Raw genomic sequence first — 15,568 nt, 5'->3', positions numbered from 1 at the left:
CCGGGCTGGGGATTCGAACCCGCCACCTTAGGTGTACGTGGCTGGCGCCTTGGCCGGTTGAGCTATAGGCGCAGAGCCAGCATTTTACATCTTGGCAGGCAATACTTGAGTGAACCAGAAGGAGAATGAAGTTAGCTATGCCTTGTGCCTGGCAGATGAAAGCAGCTTTCCAGGTCACCCTTTTTCTTCGCGTCTTCTCTCCTGGAGGACTCGTGTTAATTCCGCATTTGGTTAAGTGATGTGTGCCTGTGTACTTCTGTCTTCTGCACTCTTGGTAATTGGTCCCACAGCTGACCACTGGCCCACGATTTTGTAGATAAAGGCTTTCGGTCTTTTCCTGGCATCTTCAAGGGCTACCTTCCGGGGTTAAGTTGTCCCGTTGGCTTCATTATTATTCAAATTGCATTTGTTAGCTCCTCCCAGATTCTTTGGTAACTGGGAGAGATGTAGAATCGGAATGTATTTGCAAGGTATTTGAACTTGTAGATACACAATAGTGTGTGTGGGATACTCTTTTGAAAAAAAAGAAAAAAGAAGAAGAAAGGGGCCATATCCGGAGGGAAAGATCTGTGGTTTGATATTGTTCTGGGGGACTGAGAGAGTCTAAGAAAAGCACGGGACCTGTTTGCTTATTCTGTAGCTGGTTAAGGGGCAATCTTAAAATTTGATTTGGGGATTTTAAGTAAAATTAAAGCTCTGCTTGCGGGGGTGGGATTCCCTGAACAAAGGGCTTCCCCAGAGCCCAGACTTGGAGGCTCCCTTTCTGCTACCACCCTGCAAACCTGCCTGTAACTGGTGCTGTTGATGTAGTAAAATCCTCCTGCTGTGAGTTCTTGGGATCAGCCTGAAATCTTGTTATGAAGGATTGAGTGTGTGTATTTATGTGGGAGAAGAGCAATGCATTAATGCTTGTCCTGGCAAGCACCACCTAAACCCGATCTCTCAAAACTGGTCCTGCTGTGACCGGAATCTGCTTCTCCCACATCCGCTCTGCTCTTCTGGCCTCTTTCCAGGTGACCCTGCCTTTGATTTGGGGGGTTTAGGCATTGCTGCACTATCTTTATCAGAACATTTGCTTTCTACTGGGGCAAGTAGGCTCCCCAGTGAGCAGCTCCAGCAAGGACTATCCCTGAAGATTGTGTTGGGTCCGAGAAATCCTCCCCAAATAGCCCAAACAGACAAACTTGAGACACCTCCGATGTAAAGGGCATAAGGTGAGATTTATTTCAGACCGGTCTGGACCCTCCCAGCATGCAGGCTGGGACGGCCCAGAGGCCCAGAGAACCAGAACCCGGGGTGGAGGAAGTTTTTATGGGTACAGAAAGCAAGAGGGGTAGGGTCCAGTACGAGTACACTTTTCATTGGGGGTTGGTGATTTCATTAGTAAAGGAGGAAGTAAAGGAGGATTTGCATTGGTAGCTGATGATTTCACTAGTAAAGGTGAATTTGGATTGGTACAGGTGAGGGGTGGAGGGTCCCTTAACCGGGGGCTAGAGTTGGTGCAACCTGATTACCTGTATTTCAAGGTAATAGAAACTTACTGTTTATTATAGCAGCTATTTGCCTAAGGTGACTCAGTTTACAGTGCAGTGGCTGTGCAACCTGGGGTGGGGGAAGGCAGCAGGGAGTGGCCCTGCAGGTTTCACTGGCAGAGGTTGGGGCGGAAGGGCTATGCGGTAAACAGCCAGGAATGGGGCTTGTGCTGTAAACAGCTGGGAATGGGGCTTGTGCTGTAAACAACAAAATGGAGCTAGTTTGGCTCTCACAATTGTCAGGCCAACAGATATGTTCCCAGGAGTCGGGATTTGGGAGGGGGGTGGCTGGGAGTTGTGACTTCCCTTCCTGTGCTCTTCAGAAGGCTGGGGTACATGTTGCGTTACAATTTACCAAAAGTAAAATTCACGTTTACCTACTCTCAAACTTAAGAAATTGAATGTGAAAAAAGATACTTATTCTGAGAAAAGATGGATATGGTGCACTTTGAACCGTGAGCAAAGTGTTTTTCTAATGAACCTTTTCCCCCTTGCATAAGGTGACCAGATTTTAACATTGGTAAAGTGGGACACCATTGACGAAGTGGGGGGCGCTGGGGGGCGCCTGACAACAATGCAAACTTTGATAAGCAGTTCTCCATAATCAGTTCTCAACAATTATTTGTTATTATTAAAGTTTAACATTATAAAATTAAGAAAAATAATATAAAACTCATATCCTGGCGAAATAGCCACATGGCAGCCAAAAACCATATATTCCCTTCCTGTTCTCCCACGTTCCCTAGCTTGTCGTTCCCTAGCTTGTCATGCATTCTTTCCAAAAATCGGGACTTTTTTTAAATGCCGCAGGATGCGGGACAAATTGTTAAAAATTGGGACTGTCCCGTCAAAAGCGAGATGTCTGGTCACCTTACCCTTGCAGGTTTTAAGCTTTGCTGTGCAATCTTTATCAGAACATTTTCTTCCTAATGGTCTTAGTGCCTGCACTTGGTGGAGACCTGGGGCTTTTTCCATGAGGTTCAGAGATCTCCACCTAGTGCTTGCACTTGGTGGACCTGGGGGTTTTCCATGAGGTTCAGAGATCTCTACCTAGTGCCTGCACTTGGTGGACCTGGGGGTTTTCCATGAGGTTCAGAGATCTCTACCTAGTGCCTGCACTTGGTGGAGACCTGGGGGTTATCCATGAGGTTCAGAGATCTGCCCTCCCAGGTGGGATGCCCGAGGTGGGATACAGGACCCACCAGCACGACCAGGTAAGTTGTAGTTTGTCAGGAACTGTGGTAGAAAAGTGGCCTTAAGGTGGATTCGAAATGAGATTTTCCTTTCCCTCGGTCTAGAAGACTAGTAAAGGAACCTCTGATTTCTTTTTAAAACCGAGTGCCTTGTGAGTTTTGCCACATCAGGCTAAGTTTGAAAACATAGTGCAGCTAAGGTGAGACTCAAATTGCACTTCTCAGGCTTCCTGTCTGTATTTTATTCATGAATAGCAGGAGTGTGTTCTCAGGCACTTTAGGTCTGTTGAGATAGATTTGGGCACCTCTCAACCCTTTTTTGTTGGTAATTACAGATGAGGTGAGTCTCACTGTTAGCCCTCACACTCTTGATAAAACCCCAGAGAGGACACAGTGATTAAGCCATTAAAAACAGTTGTACCAAAGATAATAGACTTTAAATCTTTTAGTAAATTACTGTGCTTTAAGAACTATAATAATAAGGAAAGTGGTTAAAAGATCATGTTTATTCAGAAAATGAAATTTTTTTCTCCAAGTCCTTTTAGGGAAGACATGGTTAAACACAGCTTCCCCACAGTCCCCTGTCAGTTGAGTCTTTGTTGTCACAGCAGCTTGTGCACACCCTTTGCATCTGAGGAGGGGACAGTTTAAGTGGTTACTGGAGAGTGAAGGGTCTAGTGGCAGCAGGTGACACTTCCCTGAACAGTGCAGATGGGGTGAGTCTGACAGTTCACATCTATTAATCATTAGCATCAGCTTTTCTTTTTGTTAATTCACCTTTTCATTGTTCACTGAGAATAAGATAATTATTCTCCTGATACTGAAACCATACCTGAGAGTTACCAGAGGCGTTTTCTGAGGGCACATAGTAAGCTGTAAGTGAGCAGGTTTATTTATTTATTTATTTATTTAGAGACAGAGCCTTAAGCTGTCGCCCTGGGTAGAGTGCCATGGCATCACAGCTCACAGCAACCTCCAACTCCTGGGCTCAAGGGAGTCTCCTGTCTCTGCCTTTTTTAAAAAATTATGATCAAGTATTTATTTTTTATTTATCTATTTATTTTTTGAGATAGAGCCTTAAGCTGTTCCCCGGGTAGAGTGCCATGGCATCACAGCTCACAGCAACCTCCAACTCCTGGGCTCTAGCAAGTCTCCTGTCTCTGCCTCCCAAGTAGCTGGGACTACAGGCGCCTGCCACGACGCCTGGCTATTTTTTGGTTGCAGCCGTCATTGTTTGGCAGGCCCAGGCTGGATTCGAATCCGCCAGCTCAGGTGTATGTGGCTGGTGCCTTAGCCGTTTGAGCCACAGGCGCTGAGCCAAGTGAGCAGGTTTAGAAGAATGAAGGTTAAGTGTAGTGATGTAAGCCCCTTTCCTCATAATTCCTTGTCCAAAAAGAGCTTGGCTGACTACAGCACTCACCACAGCTAATTCCTTGGATTTCTTCTGGTCCTGTAATACAGAGATTCAGAAGAATTGGAATAGGTTGGACTAGAGAATAGTTAAAAATGGTGCAACCAAAGGCACACCCTAGACAAGTACTTTTCCAAGTACCTGTATTTAGAGAGCATATATTTATGCCAGATGTTTTATAAATATCTTTATTCATTGGGAGAATCATAGCATCTTGATTCTATACTTTTTAAAGAAATCTCCCATTTTAATATTAGACAGAGGAAAGTCTAATGGAAATAAGAGGCAGAAACAACAAGTTCTAGGTGAGAGATGTGGCTGTGAGTTTGAAACATTTTCTTTCTTTCTTTTTATTTATTTGTTGAGACAGAGTCTCTTGTCACCCTGGGTAAAGTACCATGGCATCATAGCTCATAGCAACCTCAAATTCTTGGGCTCTAGTGAACCTCTTGCCTCAGCCACCGAAGTAACTGGTACAGGCCACCTGTATACCACCATGTTGGCTATTATCTATTTTTAGTAGGGTGGGGGTCTCACTTTTGCTCAGGCTAGTCTTGAACATCTGAGCTCAACCAGTCCACCCACCTTTGCCTCCCAGAGTGTTAGGGTTACAGGTGTGAGCCACCTCGCCTGGCCTCATTTTTCCCTTATAGGAGCTTCTCTAAAACAGACACAAGGAAATGTTGTATACGTGTGTTAAGGAAATATTTGTACATCGTATCTGTCCTGTTTTTTTTTAGTTACCTGCCAGTATGATTTGAGAGGACTTTACAGAGAAAGATTGGGTTTTCAGACATAAATAATCATCTTTGAAAACATATACTGATACTCTGTTTGCACTTAATTCTCCTTACTGAGTAGTTAACTATGGACCATGAATCTTTGTGCTTTTTGCATATTTTCTTGCTAGTATTGTTATTCATATGGAATTTCTTATTGAACTCCTGAGTCTTGCATGTAGTTCTGTTTGTTGATCAACACAAGCTCTAAAAATTTAAAGGAGCCACAGATAATGTTCCACATAGAAACAAAGCAGAGTCCTCTTCCAAAAACCATTAAGTATGTAGACCCTTAAGCCTTTTTTGACAGAACAGAATACTAATAGCACAGAAGTTCAGACTCTCCCTTAAGACTGAGTGAGCCTGTCCCTGGATCACATTCCACCAAGACCCTCTCAGTTGCCTAGGATTGAGAGGGGAAAAAAAGGAGCGTGTGTGCCCGCATGTATGCCTGCACCAACCAAGACTCCTGGGTTGGGGGGCATGTATGAGGTCACACAGCTAGTAAATGGCAGAGCTGGGACTGAACCCCATTCTGACATTAAACCCAGTACTTTTTCAGCCATTCCATGTGGCATTGTTTTGTCATCATGTTACCCTAGTTATTTTATTAAATTGTTGTATTTTCCTGTTTGGGGCCTCTTCAAAATTGTTACTTCTTAGCGAACTTCCTTAATTATAATAGCTCTCAGAAGTATAATGCACAGAATTCATGAAGTGCATTTCATAGGATGTCTCATTGTCCCTGGAGAGACTGCTTAAGCTCCAGAAGGTGGGGCTAACGCTCTCCAAGAATTGTGTTAGGAGTGGTCAATTCCCATTTCCTGGTTTCTTGTTCCTTCTTTGTTGTAAGCATTCCTAACCCACAGAGCAGCCTAGCCTGGTTCCAGGCAGCCCTGCTCTTACGTGTAAATCCTCCTTTCTCTCTCTGCCTTCTCCATTTACAAGGGCCTGTTAGTTTTGACCTGGCTCTGCTGGTCATTGGATAATTCTGGATTAAGGAATCTGCAGGTGCTAAAGATTGGTTAATGGCCCAATCAGATGAGCCCTCTCCAGAGCACTGCTCCTCTGGAGAGGAGTTTCCCTGAGGTCTTTCACAATTTAGCTCTAGAACTGGACTATGTGCGGAATTTGGATATTGACAGGACTCTGACACAGAAGGCTGGCTTTACCTAGACATAAAACTGATCTTCTTGATAGCCAGTTCCAAGTGCTGACCTAGGCCAAAGTCAGACAAGTTTCTTTTTAAAGCTTCGGTTAGTTTAGCTTCAAATTCTGCTCAGTCACTTTGGTTTACTCTTCCCAACAAATAGGTATCTATTGAGTGTTTGTTGTGGTAAGCACTAGGCCGCAGTTTGTTTTCTTTTATACAACAATTTTAATTTGATTAAGCTACAGACTGGTATTTTTGTATCATTCCATACTGTGTGGTTTGGAGGCTACCAAAGCCAAAGTTTAGACTAAAAGAAAAAAAAAAGATCCCTTTAGTACATAATATTAAAATTTTACAGAAAGACAAGTCACTTCCACAGCTTAATACCCTTTCAAATGACAACTTCTTTTCATTCTTCAAATATAGCCCATATGGGGAAAAAAACGGCAAAAGGCCACATTAATGTTTATGGAGAAAATAAAGAACAATTAAAATCAGTAAGTCTATCATCATCCATGGCCCATATGCACATAATAATAGATCTCCAGGTAACAGTGACTGTGTTGCGGGATGTAGGCTCCCACCAGCCTAAAGGCTCTCTCATTTCCAATCCCTTGCAAATGCCTGTCTGCTCCTTGGCTGGATCTGGAAACCAAACTAACGCCAGGTGGATTAACAAGAGAAAAGGGTACAGATTTCTTCAGTTTTGCTTGTACATGGGAATCTTCACAAGAGAGTGAAGTCTTGCTGGATGTGGTGACTCACACCTGTCATCCCAGGACTCTGGAAGGCTGAAGTGGGTGGATTCCCTAAAGCTCAGGAGTTCAAAACCACCCTGAGTAAGAGTGAGACCCCCATCTCTAAAAATAGCCAGGCATTGTGGCGGGCACCTGTAGTCCCAGCTACTTAGGAGGCTGAGGCAAGAGAATCATTTGAGCCCAAGAGTATGAGTTTCTGTGAGCTATGATGCCACAGCACTCTATCAAGGGGGACAAAGTGAGACTCTGTCTCAAAGAACAAAACAAAACAAAAACCCTCCCAAAAAGCGAAGTCTTAAGAAGTGGCCAAAGCAAGATGCTTTTATACTTTTCAGGCAAAGAATGACAAATTTGAGAAGAAATGACAGAACAAAGAAAATCGGGCTAGGGCGTTAAATTTTCTGGAGTAGTCAAAAGAGACATACCCAGGGTGTAAAACTGGTGGAAGATCAGGGTTGCTGTTAGGTGCAGCCTGGTTCCCCATGTTGAGGGATTAGAGTTACTTTCTCTCCCTGGCATGGGGTGGGTCCCTGAGGAATCTTTGGGGCTTGCCGTGTGCAGGACGAGGCAGTTCAGCCAGCTCTTTCTGGGGCTACAATTTCTCCAATATTTTTAATTCAAAATAACATTTGTGCCAATTTGGCATATTGTAACATGTCCTTCACTCCTTTGCTTAGATGCACCATAAATACCTTCTCATGGGTGCGTTTACCCCCTCTTTACCTCTTTTTTTCGAGACAGAGTCTCAGTTGTCACCCTGAGTAGAGTACCATGGTGTTACAGCTCATAGCAACCTCAAACTTCTGGGCTTAAGCAATCCTCCTGCCTCAGCATCTTGAGTAACTGGAACTACACGCACCTGGGGAGTTTTTTTACTTTCGGTAGAGATGGGGTCTCTCTCTTGCTCAGGCTGGTCCTGAACTCCTGAGCTCAAGGCCTCCCAGAGTGCTGAGGTTACAGGAATGAGGCACTGTTCAGGGCCTCCCCTCTTTACCTCTTGACAGTTTGTAAACATTTTATTGTGATAAGAACACCTAATATGAGATCTATTCTCCCGATAAATTTTTAAGTGTACTGTGTACAGTGTAGCAGGACCTCTGTAAGTTGACCACTCTAGGGACTGTAACAAACCCGTCAACACAGGGAGGTGGTCAGCATAAGGAAGGAGGCCTACTGTGCTGATGCCTAATGTGGCACATGTCCGGTCTGTGAGAATTAGGTCAACCTAAGGAGGCGGTCAGCTGCAGAGGCTTCCGTGGCACACCCTCCGCCCCTTGCTTGGGGAGGACCACATGCCCATTTATCAGTACTGGAATGTCAGGTTTTTGCGTCTGTCAGTTTTTGCATCTGTAAGGATCAGAGCTCACACTGCCAACTGTGTGAGTTGTCAGTACTGCTGGTTGAGGAAAGACTGGAGTGGGTTTGAGCATTTTGCAGTGGCCACAGCTAAAACTCACAGGTGTCTGCTCTCTTCAGACACTGGGGTGGGGTGGAGAAGGGCAGTCAGGCACAACCAGACTCCCATTGCAGCTGTGTGTGTCTGTCTCCCATCTGAGGCTCTGCACCCTTCCTCATGTGAGCCCCACAACTCAACAAGTCCATATTTCTTTCTTTCTTTCTTTTTTTTTTTTTTTTGAGACAAGTCTCACTCTGTCACCCTGGGTAGAGTGCTGTGGTGTCACAGTTCACAGCAACCTCAAATTCCTGCTGGGCTCAAGCTATCCTCCTGCCTCAGCCTCCCTAGTAGCTGAGACTACAGGCACCTGCCACAACGCTGGGCTGCTTTTTAGAGATGGGGTATCGCTCTTGCTCAGGCTGGTCTTGAGCTGAGCTCAGGCAATCCATCCACCTCAGCCTCCCAGAGTGCTAGGATCACAGGATCACAGGAGCCAGCGAGCCCAGCTTAGCCTCTTCCCTCTACCTTCTTGGCGGATGGACTGCCATTCTCCCTCGACCCTCACGTCCAGTTGGCCATTGATTAGAGCTGCTGCTTCTTCTTCTTTTTTTTTTTTTTTTTTAAATCATAGCTGTGTACATTAATACTATCATGGGGTACAGTGTACTGTTTCTATATACAGTTTGAAATACTTTCATCCAACTGGTTAACATAGCCTTCATGTCATTTTCTTTTTTTTTTTTTATGTCATTTTCTTAGTTACTGTGTTAAGACATTTATATTCTACATTTAGAGAGATTCACATGTACCCTTATAGGATGAACCATAGGTGTGATCCCACCAATCACCCTCCCTCCACCGACCCTCCTCCCTCCCCTCCCCTCCCTCTCCCCTCTCCCCATATTCTTGGGCTAAAATTGGGTTATAGCTTTCCTATGAAAGCTATAAATCCATTTCATAGTAGGGCTGAGTACATTAAAAATATGGAACGCTTCACGAATTTGCGTGTCATCCTTGAGCAGGGGCCATGCTAATCTTCTCTGTATCCTTCCAATTTTAGTATATGGGCTGCCAAAGCAAGCACTGATTTGAGCTTCTTATGAGACCATTTCTTCTACTTGTTTCCACAGCCTGTGACTTAGTTCTGTCATTTCTCATCTCATCTGTCTGTGTTTTGGAACAACCTTCTAACTCCTCCGCCAGCCCTGTCTAGGGAGTCCATTCCTGGAGTGAATTTCTTCAAGTGTAAATCTGATATGTTAGTGTCTCCTTAGTCCCTGGTAAATTCCTTATGGCTTTCAGAGGGAAACCCAGACTTTCTGGCATCTCCTCTGTGAGCTGACCTGTTACCTTGCTCCTCAGCTGGTTGATTCAGAGGCCTTTACTGAACTCAGGCCAATGCCACAGTGCAGTCTGCCTGTGTGTCTGTAAGGGACAGTGGATAAGACGACTAGTGGAAAGGCACAGGGTTTTGGCTTAGGAAATGATATCAAGGGCCTGACTAGATCTGAAGAGGCAACCTTGGGGTTGGGCTGAGTGGGAGAAGGAGCCAGGCCTTCCAGGTGGAGGGAGGGGCAGGAGGAAAGGGGCCAGTGGGGAAGGCGAGGCAGGTGCAGTGCCTATGGGACAGGAAGGCATCTGGGCTTGCTCTAAATGCTGTGGAAGGCCCTGGACTGTGGTTGGCTCCTGCTGCCCTCAGACTGCACCTCATTGCAGCTCCTCTGCCAGTCCTCCCTGGATCACCTCTCCCGTAGCTGTCCCGTCATGTACCTGTTTGGGGTGTAGGTAGTACTTGAGCCCTCACTCACCATCTGGGACACCTAGCCCCAGCGAGCCCTGCATGCAGCTGATCTTTGTGTTTGCATCCTCACACTCGGCCGAAATGAAAACAAACTGCCTTATTGTGAATTTCACCTCACTTTAGCAGCTCCCTCCAGATTCCCTTGGCATTTTGAAAGGGAGCCTCCTGTAGTGGATTTTTAAAGACTTGTCCCGGCTTGGCGCCTGTGGCTCAAGCGGCTAAGTGCCAGCCACATACACCTAAGGTGGCAGGTTCGAATCCAGCCCGGACTCGCCAAACAATAATGGCTGCACCCAAAAAATAGCCGGGCGTTGTGGCAGGGGCCTGTGGTCCCAGCTACTTGGGAGGCTGAGGCAGGAGACTCGCTTGAGCCCAGGAGTTGGAGGCTGCTGTGAGCAGTGAAGCCTTGGCACTCTACCTAGGGTGACAGCTTGAGGCTCTGTCTCAAAAAAAAAAAAAAAAAAGACTTGTCCTTTGAGTGCCCCTTTCAGGGCAGCTGTCACCCTTCATCTGTGTCCTCTCTTAGGCTTTCACCTTTCTCTCAGAAGGCCTGAGACACTGGGCAGTGGGAAGCTTTGGGGAGAGCCAGCCTTGTCCTGTTGTATCGGGCAACTCCTGTTGAACAGGGCCTGTTCTCCGTGGGGTTTCTTTTCTTAGTGCCTGGGCAGCACCTTGAACCCTGGACCCTCAAATGGAAAGTCTGATGCTCTCCCCACCAAACTGCCCAGGCTCTGAGGCTGCTCCAACAGAGACCCTTGAGGGAAGGTTGAGGATCAGAGGTAGACCTGCCAGAAAGCAATCCCTTTCTGATAGGAAAGAAACCTTTCCTGATCTAAAATTGTGGCCTATAATTTTATACTGTGGCCCACAGTATAAAAAGTTTATATTACAAACCAGCACCCATACACGTGTAAATAAACCTGAAAGTTTCACTAAGCAGTATTTGCTCTTATGCTTGATGTACTTGGTTATTTTCTAGTTTCCTTTTTTATTTCTTTGTTGATGTTTAATGCTGTTGCTGTTAAATGCCCACTGATTGATTTTATGATGACTAATGTGATATGACTTAAGGTTGGAGACCATAGATCTCAGCTGGAATGAGGCCGTTTCTTGGACCACCTCAAAGAGATGGTCCCGTGTACATTTTAATTCATGAGATATGTTGGTTAGACTGCCGGGAAAGCTGGCTGGTGGCTGAAACTCTGGGTGAGCACTTTACCACATGCCAATCATGTGGCCTTGGGCAGGTCCCTTAGCCCAGATGCCACAGATGTGGGACAGACTTAGAGTTTTTCCCTGGGGGGGGGGGTAAAATTCTGTAGAAATGTCCAGTGCAGACCATGGCACCTGCTGTGTTTCTGTGCACCCCCAGCTACATGTGGTAGTGTGTCTTGGCAGCGTGGACGGGGTGCCTGCTGACCTGGCCTGCCCTTCCTGCTGTTGGCAGCAGGTGGCCCAGGCAGGCAGGGGAAAGGAAACACTCTCAGCTGTATGTGCTGTTACAGCTGTGTGTGCATTTGGCATCCTGGCCACTCTGTGTGTGTAAATATGCACATATGCTTCATCCTCTCTGTGGTGTCTGTCACCTCCCCAAGCCGCCGTCCATCCCGGAGGAGGAGGCCCAGCTTCTACAGGGCAGCAGCATCGATGATCATGGCCACACTGTCTTGTAGACCCTGCTGAAGGTGAGCTGAAATCTGTGCCTAAATATAGCAGTATGAATTGGGAAGAAAGACACATATAAACATGTGAAGGTTTTTGCATTTGTAAATGATTTAATGTGGAGTTTTGCTCTCGTTAATTGGAGGCAGTGTTGACAGCAGAAAGAGAGCGTGTAGACTCTGAGTGGACTGACCTTCAGTTTGAATGTTATTTGACCTTCCTGAGCATGAGTTTCTTCACCTGTAAAATGGACATAAGAATATCTATTCGAGGAGTGTGAATGGGACGACTGTGTAGAGTGCTGAGTACAGGGCCTGTGCATGGTGGCACCTCACGTGTGGCTGCTGTGAGTTCTCACTGGATGCACACTGTCCTCCTTAGGTGCATGCTTAGCTTACACTCAGGCTTCCTGCCCCCTCCTCCTCTACTCCATCCAAAGTCTGCACTACTTTAAATCCGCATGCATAGTCTGCCTAATCTGCTGGGTTCTTCCTCAGGCCAAGGCATTTCTCCCTGCTGTGCATTGATCTAACACTTGCTACTTTGAAGGTGGTAATACAGCAACTGTAGCCCTGAAAGTTTCTATTCTTGTACTTGAGGTTATACTTTTTTGAACAGCCCTGTGTATTTCATAAGTCTGACATATGTACACACCTGTGCTGTGAAGCTGTCACTTCACCTCAATCAAGAAAAAGCACATATCCCTTACCCCCAGAAGTTTCCTTGTTCCCTTAGGAGCCCCTCCCTCTGCCCTGCCTTCTCCCAGGTAACCACTCATGTTAACACTATATGTATTTGTCACTATAGATTAGTTTACAGTTTTATTTTTTAATTTTTTTAGATTTTGAGATGGCAATTTCTTATCTTTGTGAAAAATTGAACATTACTAATTAAATCTAGTCATATCTTTAGAAAGGGAAAACAGTGATAGGATTTACTGAATTGGAATCACTATCAAAATCCAAAAACCCGGTCATATTCATTTAGCCACAAGCCAGTCTTAGTTAAATCAGGGCTGTCCAACAAAAATATGCTTTCATGAATTCTGGTACATCAAATTATGGTACACATAAAAAAAAGCCATGAGACATTTCTGTTTTGTAATAAATAAGGCAGTGGCCAACTATTCCTCATGAGTAGCTTTTTTTTTTTTTGCAGTTTTTGCCAGGGCTGGGCTCAAACCCACCACCCCAGTATATGGGGCCGGCACCCTACTCCTTGAGCCACAGGCACCGTCCATGAGTAGCTTTTTTGAGATAAGGTGTTGAGTCTGCCCTTTCTCTTGTCTTCTTAATGCCCATGAACATTATTTTTGTTCCAGGTATGGACTTCTTGGGATTCTCCAAATACTCCACCAGTATATCCTCTCACCACGTGATGCCTTTATTCTTACTGGCTTCTGTGTAAGAGGAGCCAATGGCCTGACCTGTGTCCACCCCGCCCAGAGAAACTTTGGAGACTCAATCCAGTCCTGTACTCACCTCTTTTTTCCACGGTGTGGCACTGGGCACACTTCTGAACAAAAGCCTTTCTCAGCATCACCCATATTTAATTCTTTCATTGCTGACAGTATGAAGATTCCTAGTTAGAAGCTGGAGGTCACTCTCTGATTAGTTTATATTTTAAAAAAGAATTTTGTGAGAAAGGAATTATATAGGACATGTCCTTGTTTGACTGGCTTCTTTAACTCCGCATGATTATTTTAAGATTCATTTATGTTATGGGTATCAATAGTTTATTTATTTTAATTTCTGAGAAACACCACAATTTGCTTATCTCTTCACCATGATGAACATTTAGGTTGTTTCCAGTCTTTCAACTATTACAAATAAAGTTGTTGTGAGCCTTTGTTACAAGTTCCGTATGGAGACATGCTTTCATTTCTCTTGGGTAAATACCTAGCAGCAGAAGGACTGGGCTGATAGGATATATATATGTTCAGCTTCTTAGGAAACCAAACTGCTTTCCAAAATAGTTGTACTATTACACTTTAGTTGCACTTTACATCGCCACCAGCAGTGGATGTGAAGGATGTGAGTTCTAGCACCTCCACAGCCTTGACAACGCTTGTTACTGTCCTCTTCATTTTTAGAATTAAGTGGTGTGTGGGGGTGTTCTCTTGTGATTTTGATTTACATGAAGATCTTTCGTGTGCTTATTTACCTTCCTTGAATCTTTTTTGGTGAATTGTCTCTTCTATCTTTTGCTCCTCTCCATTTTAAAAATTGGGTGGTTTTCTTTTTTCTTTACTTTTTTATTTTCCCAGGATGGGCTCCTATTTTTTTTCTTTTCTTTTTTTTTGGGAGATCGTCTGCCTTAGTCGCCCTTGATAGAGTGCCATGGCCTCATAGCTCACAGCACCTCAGACTCTTGGGCTGAAAGCGATTCTCTTGCCTTAGCCTCCCGAGTAGCTGGGACTACAGGTGCCCAACACAAACGCCTTTTAGAGCCATGGTCTCTCTCTGGCTCAGGCTGGTCTCGAACTTGTGAGCTCCCAGAATGCTGGGATTCCAGGCGTGAGCCACTGTGCCCAGCCCTTATTTTTTCAATTCATACCTTGCCTTTGCTGAAATTGACTTGTAATGACAATACAGTGAGTGGATAGCATATAATCACCGTTAAAGAAGAAATCTGGTGACTTTTAGGATGGTTTACTTGTACATTACTGCTTTGTATATCATCATTAATTTGTTGGATTGTGTTCAGTTGATCCAGAAAAATGTCCGTGGGTAAAGTAGGAGACGTTGCTTACAGTGGAGTCGTGTCCACTGTGCACGTCTGTCCCTGCTTACTTTTTCTTTATTCAGTCATCATATTGTCCAAAATTTGCATGTTTACCTCCACCTACAAATTCAAATCTTAAAATATTGTATACAGTAAATGAAATTTATTAATATATTATTGGATATTAACATGAGTTTTAGGCCGGGTGGAAATTAATTGATATTCGATTTCTCTAGAGTGATAAAACGTTCTGGAATTAAACAGTGGTCATGATTGTACATGTTTGTGAATGTACAAAGAAAACCACTGAACTCTGGGAGTTGGAGGCAGGTAGATCACTTGAATTCAGGAGTTCAAGACCAGCCTGAGCAAGAGTGAGACCCCCGTCTCTACTAAAAAACGGAAAGAGTAACCGGTGTTGTGGTGGGCACCTGTAGTCCCAGCTACTTGGAAGGATGAGGCAGGATGATCACATGAGCCCAGGAGTTTGAGGTTGCTGTGAGCTAGACTGACCTTGGCAACAGAGTGAAACTGTCTAAAAAACACACACACATGGTTCTAGACACTTAAAGAGATTTGGGGGGAAATCATTAGTTACACCAGGGTAATGAAGGATTACTTTTCAGTCGCTGTTGGATTAGGGTTAGACTGAGACACTTTCCCTTCTCTCTAGCCCTTGTCTTCATGTATGTGTGTATTCTGGATGTTTCATGTACATGATTCCATATGACCTTTCCTGTCAGGCTTCTTTCACTTAGCCTGATGTTTTCAAAGTTCCTCCACGTTGTAGTTTAAATAAGTACTTGGTTCATCTTTGTGGTGAGCGATACCCACCTGCATTGATACACCACGTTCTGTTTATCCATCCGTGAGTTGGTGCGCTTCGGTTTGTTTCCACTTCTTGGCTGTTACAAATAATGCTGCTGTGAACATTTATGGACAAGTTCTTACTTGGGCATGTTTTCATTTTTTTGAGGATATTCACAGGTGTGGGATTACTGGGTCTCATGGTAGCTCTCTGTTTAACCTTTGGAGGACTGCCAAACTCTTTTTCATAGTGTACCATTTTCCATTCCCATGAGCAGAGTATGAAGGTTCTAATTTCTCCATATCCTCACACACTGCCACTTTTTTTTTTTTTTTTTGAGGTGGAGTCTCA

The 15,568-nt window shown here is 44.7% G+C and overlaps 1 protein-coding gene and 1 non-coding gene across 2 annotated transcripts in view; one reads left to right on the top strand and one right to left on the bottom strand.

Annotated features, from left to right (window-relative positions):
* The window catches only part of RRAGD (Ras related GTP binding D), a 43,323-nt gene that overhangs the window by 1,873 nt on the left and 25,882 nt on the right, over nucleotides 1-15,568 (top strand). The window lies entirely within an intron of this gene.
* On the bottom strand, nucleotides 9,200-9,306 carry LOC111727702. The gene has a single exon (XR_002775186.1). It is a non-coding gene; the product is annotated as a U6 spliceosomal RNA (small nuclear RNA).

This window comes from Otolemur garnettii, unplaced genomic scaffold, assembly GCF_000181295.1.
Source record: "Otolemur garnettii isolate 467f Iridium unplaced genomic scaffold, OtoGar3 scaffold00118, whole genome shotgun sequence".
Classification (NCBI taxonomy): domain Eukaryota; kingdom Metazoa; phylum Chordata; class Mammalia; order Primates; family Galagidae; genus Otolemur; species Otolemur garnettii.
The sequence above is the reverse complement of the archived record's forward strand: the minus strand, read 5'-3'. Positions and strand labels throughout refer to the sequence as shown.